Genomic DNA, 15,749 nt, shown 5'->3' on the forward strand with positions numbered 1-15,749 from the left:
CAATGTTTTTCCAGTCCAGCAAAATCAGGAAGGTAACCACAGACTTGCCTGATGCGAAACACATGAGTGCGGTCCGTGGGGATGAGGCATGGTCAGGGAACATCGTGAAAACAATTATTCTCCGATTGTCTGGATGGAAGATGTCACCCTGTCTTGAATCTAGTGGGGAAGCAGCGTCAGAGCTTCATTTTTAAGAATCTCACCATCAAATATAGACAGATAGGTCCCATAAATTTGAGGCGATGAAGAATTCAATGTATTGAAGCCTTTGTACAACTGCTGGTCTTAAGAGCAGACAGTCTGTCGACACTCTGGGTGGTTTCTCCTTCACTGTTGATCTTGGGCTTGCGCAGCACACATGCAAAGGTCTTTGCCAATGTTGGGCCTGCTGCGCCATACCACTGAGAGTCCAGCAAAGGGTATTATTCTAGCAGTAGACACACATTTGGTTGCCTTTTCATAACCTTAAAGTCAATGATCCGGCATTTGTGCTTATGACGTGAAGTCAGATGCTCGCTCTGCTGTTCCCGTGCCTATAAACACACACGGCTAACTGCAGCACGGACACCGGCGTGATGCGAGCCCGCTGTGTGCCATTAGGTAGTTGACCTCGGGACAGACAGAGAAGCACTTCCAGGAAAAGAAAAGCCGGGGATTCCTGCTGGGGGCTAACGCATCAAAGAGCTTGACTTGAGGCTATAATTAGCTGCCCTAGTGTGACGAGATGTAAATGGATTCAAGACGTTGAGCTGTTTATTCATTTACATTTGTGCTTTTACATTTTTCATAGTTTGGGGACATTCTTGCAAGTGCCAACAGGCGCCGTGCTAACGCTATTGTAAGCGAGCTAATGGGAGATTACAATTGGGGACAAGGCAATGGGACAAGGGGCTTCCTCATCTGAGGAACGTGAAGGAGAGTCTGTGTAATGATGTTTGAAATCCTAAACTAATTCAAATGTACTACTTTTCCTCCCCACGTCTCCTGTCTGTGATTGCAGCCAAACCGGTGCCCCAGCTGGAGTGCGGCTGATGCAGCCAAGACCTTTAAAAGAAGTTTACTAATGTCTTCCCTCGACGCATCTTCCTGCCAACAACACCAGTGGCTCACTGTTCCGACCATTTTTCATCACTGAAACATTTTATAGGTAATCAAAAATGAACTCGTACTTTCATGTGTGCTCGTAGTAAATCTACGCTTTCCTGTGCCATAGATGTTCTAATAAAGAAAACATGAACAACAGCAGGAACCTTTCAATGTCTGAACGACGCCGGTAAGTCAAGATATTTTGCTGCTTTGGTTTATTATCATTATTATCAAAATGTACTCGGATTGGTGATCATTCAAACGTCCGTCCATCCGTCCGTCCGTCCATCCATCCGTCCGTCCATCCATCCATCCATCCATCCATCCATCCATCCATCCATCCATCCATCCATCCTTCCAACCATCCATCCTTCCGTCCGTCCGTCCGTCCGTCCGTCCATCCATCCATCCAGAAGGCAGAATTTATCATAGGAACTCCCCAAGCAGTCAGTAGATCTGTGGTAGCCTAACTCAGAGAAGATTAAATGAAAATTCAGAGTCCTTGGCTCCGCATGCAGTGCTCCGAGACTCATGCAGCAACCTCATGAAGTTTGCTGGATTGCTCAAATGCTATTTCTACTCCATATGAAGTCAGTGTGAAAAAGTAGCAGATGACATGTGAAGAACTGCAGACAACAATAACTCTTGCAGATCTAATGTGAAACAGGCGCAACAAGTGTGGAGCTTGTCTCACGCCATCATTTCAAGAAACGGCATCTTTCAAGGATGGACATCCAATCTGGTTGCCTAACAAATTCTACCCAACTCAAATATTTTGTGTGTGGATCAATTGGAGATATGTCAAATTCACATCAGTTCTCTAAAGAGTCTCGTCTTTTTTTCCCCCACAAACTCAGTTACTGGCATGTGAGAAGTTACAGTTCTTTAGCTTGAGCAAAGCACATATTTGCTCATCATTTATTCAACAATGTGTAGCCAAGTGACTCTGTAAATCTATATTCATGTTATTGTCTTTGTCCTGAGCAGTGTGACGCTTGATTAGGCCTCACACGGCAACCGTGCCCTTCATCACCAGCCTACTTTATGCTTTTGCAATATTGATGAGCAACAGTTGCGCTAGGACTAAAAGCTCCCTCCTGGACTCGGGTCCTGTTGTGCTAGTGTTCACGGTTGGGCCCCGTGGGCTCTACTGGTTTCTCAGCGTAGTCGCTGAAGATGTTTTAGAACAGACCCTGAAAAGTGAGTCTGTCCAAACAGAGACATGGAAAAGTGAAAAATATCATCTTTATGTATTCTTATATCCTAATAGATTTTTTTCTAATACAAGTTGCGTTAAATAATAATTAAAAAACAAAAAAAACATACCTGCTTGTTTTCCTTGACTTTTGTTTTGGTAGTTATTTCTAAGACAAATTTCATTTTGGCATCCTCGTACCATGGATGCTTCCTAAGTCTTTGTTAAGCGTCCAAATGCCACACACCTTCTAAAAATAGAATTACCAAACACAATTATTGCTGCAATCAGTTTCATTGTATTATTATGATTCACCAAGTGTGTGCTTGAAGGGATGAGGCATGCAAAACAGTCCCAAACGATGTCTTACGAAATGTTCCATGATGTTGCTACACGGTGCTCATTTAGCTCACTGTGATAATCTAAAGATGTGTACAAAATGTAAAACGATTAAGGGCTGAACATTTCGTAAAGTCATTATGCCCCGTTGCCGTGTTGAGTTAGCCACAAGACCTCAAGACCGTCTATCTAATAAACCCTTCTTGATGTCTATTGACCTGGCCAACAACAATGGCAATGTGCACCCTGAGGACTATTTAGCCACTACTGACTTCCTCCTGTAAGAATGTTCTTTTTTTTTTCCCACAACAGTTCAAATAACATTTGTGGTTTTCGGGCAATGACTTAACGATGTAAAACAGTTCAAATATATAAATAGAAGTTTACTTAATGCAGAGAGGGACAGATTGTCTTTAAGCTTAACAACATTGCCTTGAAGTTTTTTGTCAATATTTAATCTACGGAATGTATACAGGGTGCGTTCACACCTTTATCTCTAAATATTTTGACACATCTAACGCATTACAGCAATGCTAATGTGCACCCTGAGGTCCATCGCTGAACGTCTGACTTCCTCGTCTTACGCCTCTCTTGTTTGCAATTATGAAAGTTGAACACACAGGATGAGAGCTACAGTATAATGACTGTTAAAGAAATCATACAAAGAGACTGTTTGAACTTGTTGCCCTGTAGCTTCTGTCAATATTTGCGATAAATGGCAAAGTTGGAGAAAAAACCTGTATTTTCACACAAAATAAGTTACAAGATTGTCCATAGAAAATTGTTTTGGGTGTTTTCTTGCCTTGAGTTTGGCAATGGCAACTTTATTTTTACAGTATATGTAGAAAGTTAAGTTGTGTCAGTCATGTTATATAATGAAAAGCAATAAATGTTCATTATGGAGGTATTCGTGTGGAGAGGTGAAGTGTCAAGGCCGCGTTCGCGCCTGTTAGAGGCCTCACAGGGAGAATATCAAAGATGCAAGAAGGTATTTTCAGATGTGGTACAACGTCCCCACAACATTTTATTTTTAATGAAGGCCGAAAGGTGTCTGGTTTTCTTATTCTTCGATTGATGGATGTAAAGTTTGACTGTAAAGCACGGTGCCCACTGACAAGCCAGCAAAGTTAGGGAGGTGATCTGCGGCTTGTTGATTAGAAGTGACGAGAGCAGGTAGCGCTGCATTCCATGCTGGTTTGTTTTTCCACCCGCAAGGTGAAAAGCGATATGCAAATGACATGAAATTACTTTTGGCAAAGAGTTTGTCTAACAAAGGGTTGATTATTTCAGTCATCATCATTATCATCACAGTTGAACCCTCCCGTTTACAATTTCGCAACTTCACGTTCTCAAAGTTTGTCAAACTCCTGCCAAGGCTGGAACGGATCATGGCTGTTCGCAAACTTGAAAGCAGTGTCTTGTTTAGTTTGCGGTTGAAACGAAACAAGGAAGACGTCAATTAAACGACCAATCAACAACCAACCTGCTTTGAATAAGTTAGATCTTGTCCGCAAACAACTTGACAATCCGCAGTTGTAGTGTTTCTATTTTTGGAAGTAAAACCCAGCCGTGATTCTGTGGAAAAAAATATCATTGTATAAAAACTCCAAGTATGAGGAAAGAAGCACCAGGGCAGGTCATTTTCCAAATAAGCAGTTACTATTGATTTTCCTGCTCAATGTAATCCGGTTACCCATCATAAATCAGTCTGACATCTTCACAAAGCTCCATTTTAGTCCGATTCTGCTACGTGATGATCCGCAGACAGTCTCCATGACAACACCTGCTACAATTAGCCAACAAATTCAACCTTAAGTCATGCACATAGTTTAATGTTGCTTTCGATATGACAGGGGCGAGGGAGGATACTTGACAAATGTCTTTACTGTTTCATGAGAAAGTAACATTGGACAAAAATGGAAAACAAATCTGGCCGATTATCCTAAAAAGAATTGGCCTCATATTTGCTGACCGATCACTCGCTCCAAGCAATGTCTAAAAGGGAACTTTTGAATTGAATAAAAATGAGTCCGTTTTGTTTCTATTGTTACTTGGTCTGCAGGAGTGAAAACGTAGAGTCCACTCGGGTGTTGGTGTGTTTCTGTCACTTTTACTCGGCAGTCAAAAAGCACCACAGGCTCCTGTGTTGACTTCGACTGCAGTCATATTCCCAAGGTGCCCTCTACATGCACATTTGCTCCCGCTCATGGCGTGTTAACAGAAAAAACTCATTTGCCATGTATTGTTAAAATTTTTATTAATGGCAATTTATGTCACTCGCACAAGGCCTCTGCTGAAAAAGAAAACAGTTGGGCCTTGTAAAAATCTATCACTCAAGTTGTCAAAAAAATTTGTTCTCATGCAATATGAATCGGGCCCGAGTCTGCGGGTAGATGCGATCGGTTTCTGTGAGGCCCGACACGCTGGCTGTTTGGAGACTGGCAGTAAAACAGGTCATGCTGTTCACATCATGGAGCCTCAATCACAAACAAATGTTTTATTTAAAGAGCTAAAGTGTTGTTTACCCCTGTCTGCTTTCTCTCCTTCCCTCCCGTTCCTCTGCCGCCTGGCTGCGCGCTGTGTGCTCAGCACATTTAAATGCTGCAAGCGTACAAAGAGGAAACCCAAAGACTCCTGACAGGAAGCTCTACCCTGTCATGTAAAGGAACAAATAAGCGGGCGTGGAGCTAAGTGTACAAATTGCGCCGACACAGTTTAATAAATGAAGCATTCAGGGAGTACAAATGTGTTAACTGTGGCAGAACAGCGGCGAAGAAGATGTGCAAGCTCCTGTTTGCTGAGTGGATGCGTTAACCATTCAAGGATGTTTCGACTCAAGCGTTATAGAAAATAGACGGCTGGATGAATGATATATTTGTAATTAATGGAAGCCAATGCTCAAAGGAAATAGTTTTGGGGTGGTGTGTACTGTATATTGATGTTTTCAAGTGTTTTGTTTGGCAGATGATGACATGATTGTATGTGAGTGGGTTTGAATGAGTGGTGCTTATTGTGCGGGACACTTATCATTGTAGCCCCCCCCCAAACTCTCCCTCTGTGAACCTCTTAAATATGGAATCTCTGTTGCCTTTTATACTGGACAATTTGGAGCCTGCACCACTAATTTATGCGTGGCGCTATGCATGTGTATAAGGGGAGGCAGGTGAGCCAAAGTAAAAGTGAAGTGAAGGAGGCGTTTTGGGGATTTGACGACGTAAGTGATGATAAACGAGCCCGAGCTGTAGCTACGTATGTCTTAGGAGTGTTGGAGAAATACAGCTGTTGTGGCCAGGCTGAAATAAAAGAAAAGGTGCAATATTTTCAAGATGAACTAATTGATGACGTGCATGCCTAGAACACTGATGAGATATGAAATAACCAGTAGCCAATTGAATAAGTTCATATATTTGTAAATCTGACTCTTAAGGAGTCAGTACCTGTGTAGTCAGTACAAATACATTGTGTATGGTGTTCCACAGGGTTCAACTTTGGGGCCCTGGTTGTTTTCATTGTATTTGCTGCTCCTTAAAAACGAATGGTATATCTACTGGGCATGGGTTTCCACCTTTATTACTCACTGCATCAGCACACACAGAGGAGACGAAAGGTGAAGGGTAGGTGGGTCAGCACACCCGTCCGTGCAAAATCCTTTTGTTCCTCTCTTTATCCTCACCTACCTCTCACCTCAGTCACCAGCCCGCTTTCATTATAACATCACTTGCCTCCTCTCTCACCTTAAACATCAACAAAAGTAATGCGGAGCGATGGCTGTGCTCGCGAATGCTTCAAAAGATGTCAGCGTGCGTGAAGGTCCGTGTCGGTTTCGATCACAAAGAGGGGTGACGCCGAGGAAAATAGTACTTCAAATGATGCAACAAGACAGTGGGCACAATTGACGGTGAGCCTCTGCAAACTGTGATCACACGTGTGAAAAAGGGGCCCCTTGACAGTTGAAATAGATGAAATGGCCGGTTTGTTCCCGCTCAGATCAATGCTGCTGGGAAGAAAAAAAAAGTGGAAAGGAGGACAAAAGGAAACAACAGAGCCAAAGTGTTCTTTTTCCCTTGTCTGATATTCACCTGCTAAGTAAACATGTCATAGCTACACTCTGGTATCACACGGCTCCGCGGGACAACTTTTGCTCGGGATCCTGGGTAGCGATCTCCCCCGGGGACATGAAACATCATTAACATTATTATTGTTTGACTTCCTCCCCTGCTCCCTTTTTCCCTTCAAAGGAGATGTATTTACATGATGGATCCTCACTATTGACTGAATAATTTCTATAGAGCTGCAAATATGCAAATAGCTGTTCAAACGTTAGAAAATGCATACCCCACGTGCAATTATGTAAATTGTCTTGGTTCTTCCTTCAGCTACACACCCGTGTATTCGCTCATGCATTCATTTGCCATATTAGGGGATGGCGGCGGTGCCCCGAAAGCGGCCGGCTCTCTCTGCAGGCTGTGTCAAGGCACAATGGGCAGTCAGACAATCCTCCTCATCCGAGTTTGGCTTGCAAGTTGACCCCCTCGCAGCTCAGCAACACCATATGGAGGGAGCTTTCTTTTGAAGAGGCCCTGCACACCGTTAGCGCACACACATGTTCAGGAAAGCGTACGCGCACACATTTGACCTTGTGCACACGCATACTGTAGTTGAGCGTTTTCTTCTTTCTTGACAATTCTCACACGCTGAGCTGCTGCCACATGTACACGTTTGTCTCAGGAAATTCCAAACCCAAAAATGTCATTAAACTCTGCTTTTTAATATGAAACGGTGACATTTGGATGAGCAATATTAGACATTTAAACTTTATACTTGGTAATATGGAGAATATTACATGGAGATTTCTCAAGGTAGATCACAAGCAGTTTAATCATTTGGCACCCTCAGCAGGTGTGTTGTTGCGGTATTTTAGCCTTGAGCCGCGTTCACAATTTCTTTTCGATGTATTTTTTGTTACACCAGTGCACAGTGTGCTCGTATATGTTTCCTTGTTTGCATAGTTGGGTAACTAAATTGACTTGCATATGGGGCAGGAATGCTGCGTTAAAGGTGACACGCCAGGTCATGTGGAGATATTTCGCAACAGTTTGTTGCTGACGCTACAGCTGCAGGTGTTTTGTTCTCATACTTACTCGTACACAATAAAAAAATGCATGCATCAGCACGTAAATACTCATTTTGGAGAAGAACAAAATGTTTAACTGACATATTCAGGTGCAGCACGTAAGACTCAATAGATGTGCTGTCTATCCCCCCTCAAAAAAAAAAAAAAAAAAGCCACACGTTGATGTAATAATGTAGCATTCCACATCACAGGCAGTATCTGGTATAAGGCATTGCTAGGGGGGGGGGTGAAAGTATATCCCGTTGCAACACCCAGTGCGACTTAAAGACCGGTTTCGAGCAGGAACAAAGCTCAGGAAGGAAATGCAGAAGAGACACAGTGCAAAGAAAAACAATTCCAAACAGCAAAACAAATGAAAAACAAAAAACAAACATCACACGACTTTACTTTTACCGCAGCCTTTTAATGAGTTTAGCTGCTGGCAAAGTTCAACTGACTTCATTACTGCTGCTAACTGGATTATCCGCTCTGAATTATCGTATTTTACTTGATGGAACTGTGTGTCGATAAAGAAATTCTCGTAACTTTAGTAGTGACATCTTCTTTGAGCAAAATGACAAGAATGAAAGCAGTGACCCACCAAGTCGCATTTGAGATTCATAAATACAGCATGTTCCAAAATGGTCTTTTGCCCCATTAGGGAGTACATTTTTCTCACCCAAAAGTGCATTTCGTTCCTCTGTGCCAGTGCCTCGGACACATGCAAGCCTGATATGCTCCACGCTGCATGTTTGGCTAAACTGCGTAACAAATTGGAGGTTGGAAAAAGAAAAAAAAAAAGGGCAGGAGCCAAAGACACAAAAGTAAACTCCCTCCTGGACAATTCCATACTGTATTATTAATACAACAGCATAGTGCAGGTCTTGCAGTTGTACCCCGCTAAGATGGGGAACATGCTCATGGATGAGATCAAGGTGACTGAACACACGCAGAGCAGCAGGCCAGATGCAGCTCCCACGGCGGAGTTGCTGCGCTCACGCTGTGGACGAGGTACCCGCTCGCTGTATAATTGGGAATTATTAAACATGACTCTCGTAGCTAAGCGAGGTGATCATGAAACTGTGTTTGCGGTCTTGAGGGATGAAAGCAAGAATTCAAATGTGACCATTTGGTAGGAGGCGGAAGAAAAGAAAAGATCTTGTCCTAAACCTCCCACGGTTCTACTTCTTTTAAGCAACAAAGAAAATGCATTTAGACAAGAGGGAGATGGATGGTGCACATTGGTGTTATAAATTGTGGATCGTTGTAAATTGCAGTGCGGATAAATATTTCAGTAGTAACGGAAGCAACATGATGCAATGCAGCTTACGTGTCGACAAAACTGTTTAAGTCTTGAATGAAAGAATGACTCGAACTTTTGCTGTAGTGCATGAATAAAAGGCATTAACATTCAAGATGGAATATTACCACTAGCTTGTCTTTTATTATCGACGCAAATACAGTAGAAAATATATATTATTTGGTTGTTGTGTGTTTCAGGACAGTTTTCTTTTATACCACAGAAGTCAATTTCAGATACTGGACACAATGTCATGACACTGTCTGATGCGCCAAATATTGTATGAGCAGTGGTGACAAGTGACAGGCTTTAAAACTGCTTTGGTTTATTTGGAGCAACAAGCAGAACATTTCCCTACATTGCACTTTCAAATTACAATGCAATCATATTTTCCAGCATAATCTAAAATAATGTTGGGGGGGGGGGGTCTGCAAGTGGCTTGATGTAGCAACACGGCTGAGGGTGTTAGTGACTGTCCTATATTGCTCATGCTCTCATGGATTACTTAATTATCAGCCAGTGCCTACGTTCTGCTCTGTTAATGGTAGGCAATATGGCCTTTGCCTCACTTAAGGAATAAATTGTATTGCTCCATCTCTTTCCATCTTGCAGTGAACACCCCCTCACGCATGCATATAAACACAGCTTTTTGCTTTTTTCCCCTCATAGCTCATAAAGATCATTTAGGCTTGAATGGAACAGTCGTGTCTAAGCAAAATTCCAATGGAATCCAACGCTCAATTTCATTAATTGAGCATCTTCATTTCCTCCAAACCTGTTTGGACAAATAAAATAAAGGATCCTCTTTGACACATGCTGGGTTTATGATTTTGTATCAGGAAGAAGAAAATTTCTCTTTGAAATTTGTAATTGTCACAGTGGGAAGCAATGTTGTGTCTTAGCCGATGCGATAAAAATGCGCTCATGAAATCAGCCAGTTGTGACACCAAGAGAACATCAGAAGAGGAAACTAGAGCAAAATTATTATATTTTTTCGCCACAAAAAAGTCTGATATTCAGTTACATTGCTAAACCAATGCTGACAAATGAGCATTAATACATGACAAAGGAATAGAAGGCTTTGCCTTACCTTAATGATAATATATTATATTATATTTAACATGTATAATATATGAAGAACTCTCCCAAATTTGCATTAATATTATCATGCGTTAATATTATCCTGTTCATTGACTCTGTCTAAACAATTTCAGCTTCACAGTAAAGAAAATTATATATTCATGATTCTGGCTATGTTGTACAAGTTTGACAACATGGTCAAGTGCTGACTCGTCAAAATGGACATGAAATATTTGCCCCCCCCTCCAAAGAAAAAAAAACAGCCCTTATCATATTTTGGAATGGATGTGCAGTTAGCAACTCGTAGGGAACAGGGATTTACTTTAGTTTGACAGAAAACATAAGAGGACAGAATGGCATTGCAAGCATGAGTTGGTGTTTATTGCACTGTGGAAAATATTTGGGTAAGAAGAATCCTTTTCACACCCCACATGCGTGTTTTGGGCTAAGTACGAATATCCACGTGCCAGAGGATTATTGGACATTAATTACATTAGCATTTTCTCTCTTGACAGAATTGCGTCTCCTTATCTGGGAGACTGAGAACTATTGATCTGGGCCATGTTGTCATTCACATGATAATTAGGAGCAGGTGAGAGGTCATCGTCCAGTCCGTTTGAACATCTGGATGAGAGTAGCTCAAGGACAACGGGGACCGCGCAATGCCGCCACTCTGGCGAGCCCCAAATGTCTTTCTGTGCCTCAGTCAATTATACAAATTGTCTAATTAATTCTCGCATTCCAGCAGAGAGGCCCGACAATCAATGAAGCCAAAACCCACCGAACAGAGCCCAGAGGAACATTTATGTTGCAGATGTAAAGAAGAAGAAAAAAAGCCCTGCGCCAAGATTAATATGTAGAAATACAACTGTAGGAATACATTGTAAGTCATCTGCAGTAACTGTAAAGGCTCTTTTATCTCACTTGAGGCTTATCTATAATTAAAACTGTATTTTAAGGGCATGCAAATGGAGGCTTTAGCAGACCTAACATATACCACGAATATCCTTTTTCAGACACCATAAAAAGTAGCTGTGTTCTTTTCACAAGTAAATAAAGTCATCTACAATTCTGTCATCGCTGCATTTATCTTAGTATTAGTGCGATGAATAATTCTGTTTGCACACTGCAAAAATGCTGACGGGGAAAATGTAAGGATCAAGTGAAACCATTGTGAAACTATTTCTTAAATGCCCTATTTTTTGGTCTCGTGCTTCTCACTTGTCATTTTGTCCCCCACTTGTTAATCCAACAAGGTAAACTATTACAATGTTTAAAATGTACAATCAAACAATGGCAAGAGCTCCAAATAGTTTGTATCACATAGATGAACATCCCAAGTGAACTTGATTCCAATGTGCAAATGCACAAGTGAGATGCAAATATGCTTCGTATGCCCGTGGAGGATGCAGCAAACAATGCAAATATTGCCCCCTTGTGGTTTCATGTGCACTCAAGGAAGGAACCTGTCAGGCCTCTGGTAAAATATTTCAGAGATGAAACAACAAAATTGCCTTTCTTACAAGACGTGGGAATAACTGGAAGAAAAAAAAAAAGATCAAGTCAAGGTTCTGGGGAATTATCACTTGGCTAAGAAAAATGTAAATAAAGTAAGCGTCCCGTAGTACTGGCCATCAATCTCCGCCTTCTCCCTTTGTCTCATTAGACTCGAGTAAATTTCAATGTCACTTAAAGTCATGCCTGTAATTTATTGTCTCCTTAATAGTGACGGACAAAGGTCGCGCGCGGTGCTGTGAGGCATTCTATCGGGTTTATCTGTGTGGGTCATTAACCTTGACCTGGTGCAAAAGCACTTGAGCGCAGGAAGCTCGGCGTCCTGAGCCAGCGCCCCCGAGAAGTTCCTCTCTGAGACGGCCGCTCACTCCACTGCCCCCGCTGGCTCCAGTGCCTCACGCCGGCCTTAATTGTCATATGGCATCCAGCGCCACTTTCTTAATTGATCTGACCTTTCACAGCACTTTTTCTCATTTCCAAAGCCATTTTCATTGTTCCATCTGGCACTTTTAAAATGACATCTGCTTGACTGTACTCTACCCGCTGATCTCTGTACAGTTATTTTTAATCTTAATTTATGCTCCGACAGATGCCGGTTTTAATAGGTGAGGGGCCAAACTCAACTCCCAACAACAGCCTGTGTCCATAACACTTCCCTTAACAATTTAAATATTGACACGAGCCCGGTTGCCGGCCAAAAATGGCTGCTAAGCTGCCCTTCTTGCGTCGTTCCCTTGAACTAAACATCCTATTTAGGGCTGCAACTGAAGATTATATGTGTCGATTAATCGATGGCAAAAAATAAGCTTAAATTTTCACCCTTTTACTGAAAAACAGGACATGATGTCAAATTGAGAGTGCAGAAATTGCCCATACAAATTATGAATGACTTTATTACATTGGAAATTTATTTTCAAATATGTAATATTTTGATTAAAAAAGAAAAAGACAACTAATCGGTCGGCTTACACGGATCGCTTCAGGAATCGGAAAATATTTATGGTTGAGGCTGAAATTTGAAAGAGAATTTAAAAACAGGATTGAAACATGTTTGATGAATTGAATACTCGATTAGTTGTTGATTGATTTATTGTTGCACTTCTAATCATTTTAATTTATTAAAATATCAATTCAGCCAGCAATACAATAATTTCCACTCACTCACAAATTCATTTAGCACTGTTATTTGTACATCGCTGTGACCACATTCCCCATAATTTTGATTATGCAGCAGTCTTGCCCGCTCATAACGTCGCAATCTCTTTTTAGCCCGTTCCCCCAAAGTGCAGCTCCCTTGCTATCTCCCAACATGAACCACATGCTGCGGACTTCCTCATCCCTCCATTGAATAGCTCATTTCCCTCAGTGACATTTTCCAAAAGATAAATTTCCTATGGCTTGCATTTTCATGGGGAAGTGCTCCGAGATGGCTCTACCTGCAGGCTGTTAAATTAGCGCCATATAATTGACTGATTAAACGCTTATTGATTGCTGGGGTCTGGATGGGCAGAGGATATGATACGCTTGCATTTTATACACTTCCCCACTTCATGATGCAGCGCCTTATACAGACATTTTGAGAAAATACTCCCCCCTAAGTTTTAGAATATCTTCTTTTGGACTGAGGGATAGAACGTTTATCAAAATCATACAAAGTCATTTGACTAGTAACCGACTTTATTCTCAGCACACAGTTTGCCGTAAAACTGGGTGCAGACAGATTTGAACAATTTCAACATACATTGACGAGTGTCCAACATTTTTGACAAACTTTCAATTCAATGACTTTTTAGCAAATTATGAATCAATCTGGTTTTAGGCAAGTCCATTAAATAACATGAGGTGTGCCACAGGGATCAATTTTAGGCCCTGCACTCTTTAACTCAGTGTCAGAGTATCGTCTACTTATAATTGTGATGATTGCTCTAACTTGAGCAACATGTAAGTTTTTTTTTCATTGTGTTACAAATACCGCATCCACATTTGAATTAGAGTGTACGTAATGTTGATTTGCAGCATATAATGTGGCAAACAACGACAAGTATATTTATCAACTCAAATGACTAGCCTGTAGTAAATGTCAAATGCGTATCGGAAAGAATGAAAATCAAAGCCGACTGCTGGATCCGCCTCGAGTGCAGAGTTGCAATTGGTGTAATTGCACGCATTGTGTTTGCACAGCGTGATTCAAATCTATTTGATCACCAATTAGGGACATTTTTGGAAGTCTCCAAAGGCTTTAGCAGGCAGCGAATGACACGCGGCCTCAAGGTCACAATCAGGCTTCCCCCTTGAAATCCTCCAACGACTGATAGGCACGTCTTCTCTCCTGAGTCGTGCTCGAGCGGACACGCCGCAGAACATCTGTTCGCGAAGTGCCCTGATGGGGTTGACACAATGCGCGCACACGCCATCCGTGCCTAACAAACCCAATTCCCTGGCCGGGGCCAGATGGTGGCCCACGCCGCTGCTCCCTTCCCTCCTCATCCAGGACAAATCATGGGGAGGAACTTTCTGCAGGTACCGCCCCAGGCACACCTGTGCCACTCACCGCTGACCACCCTCTGGTGGCTTCCAATGTTCCCTCCTGTCAAAAGACAAATTGGCCAACAGACTGCTCTTTTATGAATTCACCCCGCGGTCCATTTTTTAAAAAGAGGTTACGGAAAATCCTTGGCCTGAGCAGCTCAACATTGAGACGCCACTATTCTTTGAAAAGTTAAGAGACCTTGAAACCGGCTTTAGTCCCACATCCTTCTTATGGTCCGGCATTAATCTGATTTGAACTCGCAAAGCTACAAATAGTGCTCCCATTCCATCATTGACATTCTCAACCACCGGTTTGGTGCTTTACTTCATCATGAATATAGGAACACACTGGCCAGTATACCAAACTTTATTCTCAGTTAACTTAGCAAGCTATTTTTTTTGTTGAACAGAATTAAACCACACTGGTTTGCTTTATATGGAGTTGAGTCCTCATCATTATTTCCTTTTTAAACTTTTTAGTTGAACCTTTACTTGTAAAATGCTTATTGGGCTTATTTTTGGTGTTTTTGTTTCAGCTACCTTGACCTGTCTGCTCCACAACCTTTGCACATTTTACTAATTTTATAAAAACACACACATATTGAATTAACAACAAATATCAAAGTACGACTGTAAAAAAGAAAAAAGGTGAATTAAATGGTTGTCTTGTGAAAAGAGTGAGCCATTGCTCTCACAAGCGGCGCCGTAAGGAGCACTTGAGCTTGTGATGTCGTCTTTGGGAATGACATGAGATCTCCACTAAATGGCAGCGGTGTTATTCATTGAGATTGTGCTCATTAAAGATGTGCTTTACATGGCAAACTCAGCCCTGGGAGGAGGTTGTATTTCTCCAAGCACTCCAAAGCTTAATGGCGACGGGGGCATGGCGATCAGAGGTGGTGCGCTGCCTGCCAAGCAGCAATTTATCTCTCACCTGCGAGTGTTTACAGGTCACTTTGGCACAGTGACGTTTTCATATAACTCACTGTTTTTTAATACTGAGAGTGATTTTGCAAAAAAAAAAAAGATGACTTTGAAAACTACAGTATGCACGTTGCTACTTTTGAGTGGAACTGTGTGGTTGGTGCTACACCGAGGAGCACACATACTGCACATGCATGGAGAGTATATCATCATTTAATGCCCATGCTGCAAATCTTTAGAACGATTCCACATCCTCAGCCTTTAATGAGACGAGTATCCGCTGATAATGTGTGTAATTGGACAATGAGATTCACTCATTCAATAATTGACCATTGCATCTACTCAAGGGTTTTCATCCTCATGTTCTGGCTGCTGAGCTTGGTTTTCTGCAACCTATTATTTCAAGCATACCTTTGATCGGATTAGGGGTCCTTTCTTTGTAGCGCTAAGAGAAGAAGAAAAAAAAGACACGTCTTGATTTCTTGCGCCAGAATAAGAGATTTCACATTTCAGCTATATTGTCAATTTATATTATATGTTAAATGAACTGACTGGAGGCCATTATGAGTCAAATCAATGGAGGATATATTTGACATTTTGCTTGATCAGATGAGGGTCAGATGAAGTCAGCAGAGGACAACAAGTAGCAAAGTGAATATTTTTCCTTG

General features: G+C 41.7%; 1 long non-coding RNA gene across 1 annotated transcript in view; it reads left to right on the plus strand.

Annotated features, from left to right (window-relative positions):
- Positions 1 to 1,018: 1,018 nt before the first annotated feature.
- LOC119123348 overlaps positions 1,019 to 15,749 on the plus strand; it is a 33,543-nt gene continuing 18,812 nt past the window's right edge. The window contains exons 1-2 of the long non-coding RNA XR_005098032.1: positions 1,019 to 1,147; positions 1,214 to 1,273. This is a non-coding gene — a long non-coding RNA (uncharacterized LOC119123348). The remainder of the gene's footprint in view (positions 1,148 to 1,213; positions 1,274 to 15,749) is intronic.

This window comes from Syngnathus acus, chromosome 5 (genome assembly GCF_901709675.1).
Source record: "Syngnathus acus chromosome 5, fSynAcu1.2, whole genome shotgun sequence".
NCBI lineage: Eukaryota > Metazoa > Chordata > Actinopteri > Syngnathiformes > Syngnathidae > Syngnathus > Syngnathus acus.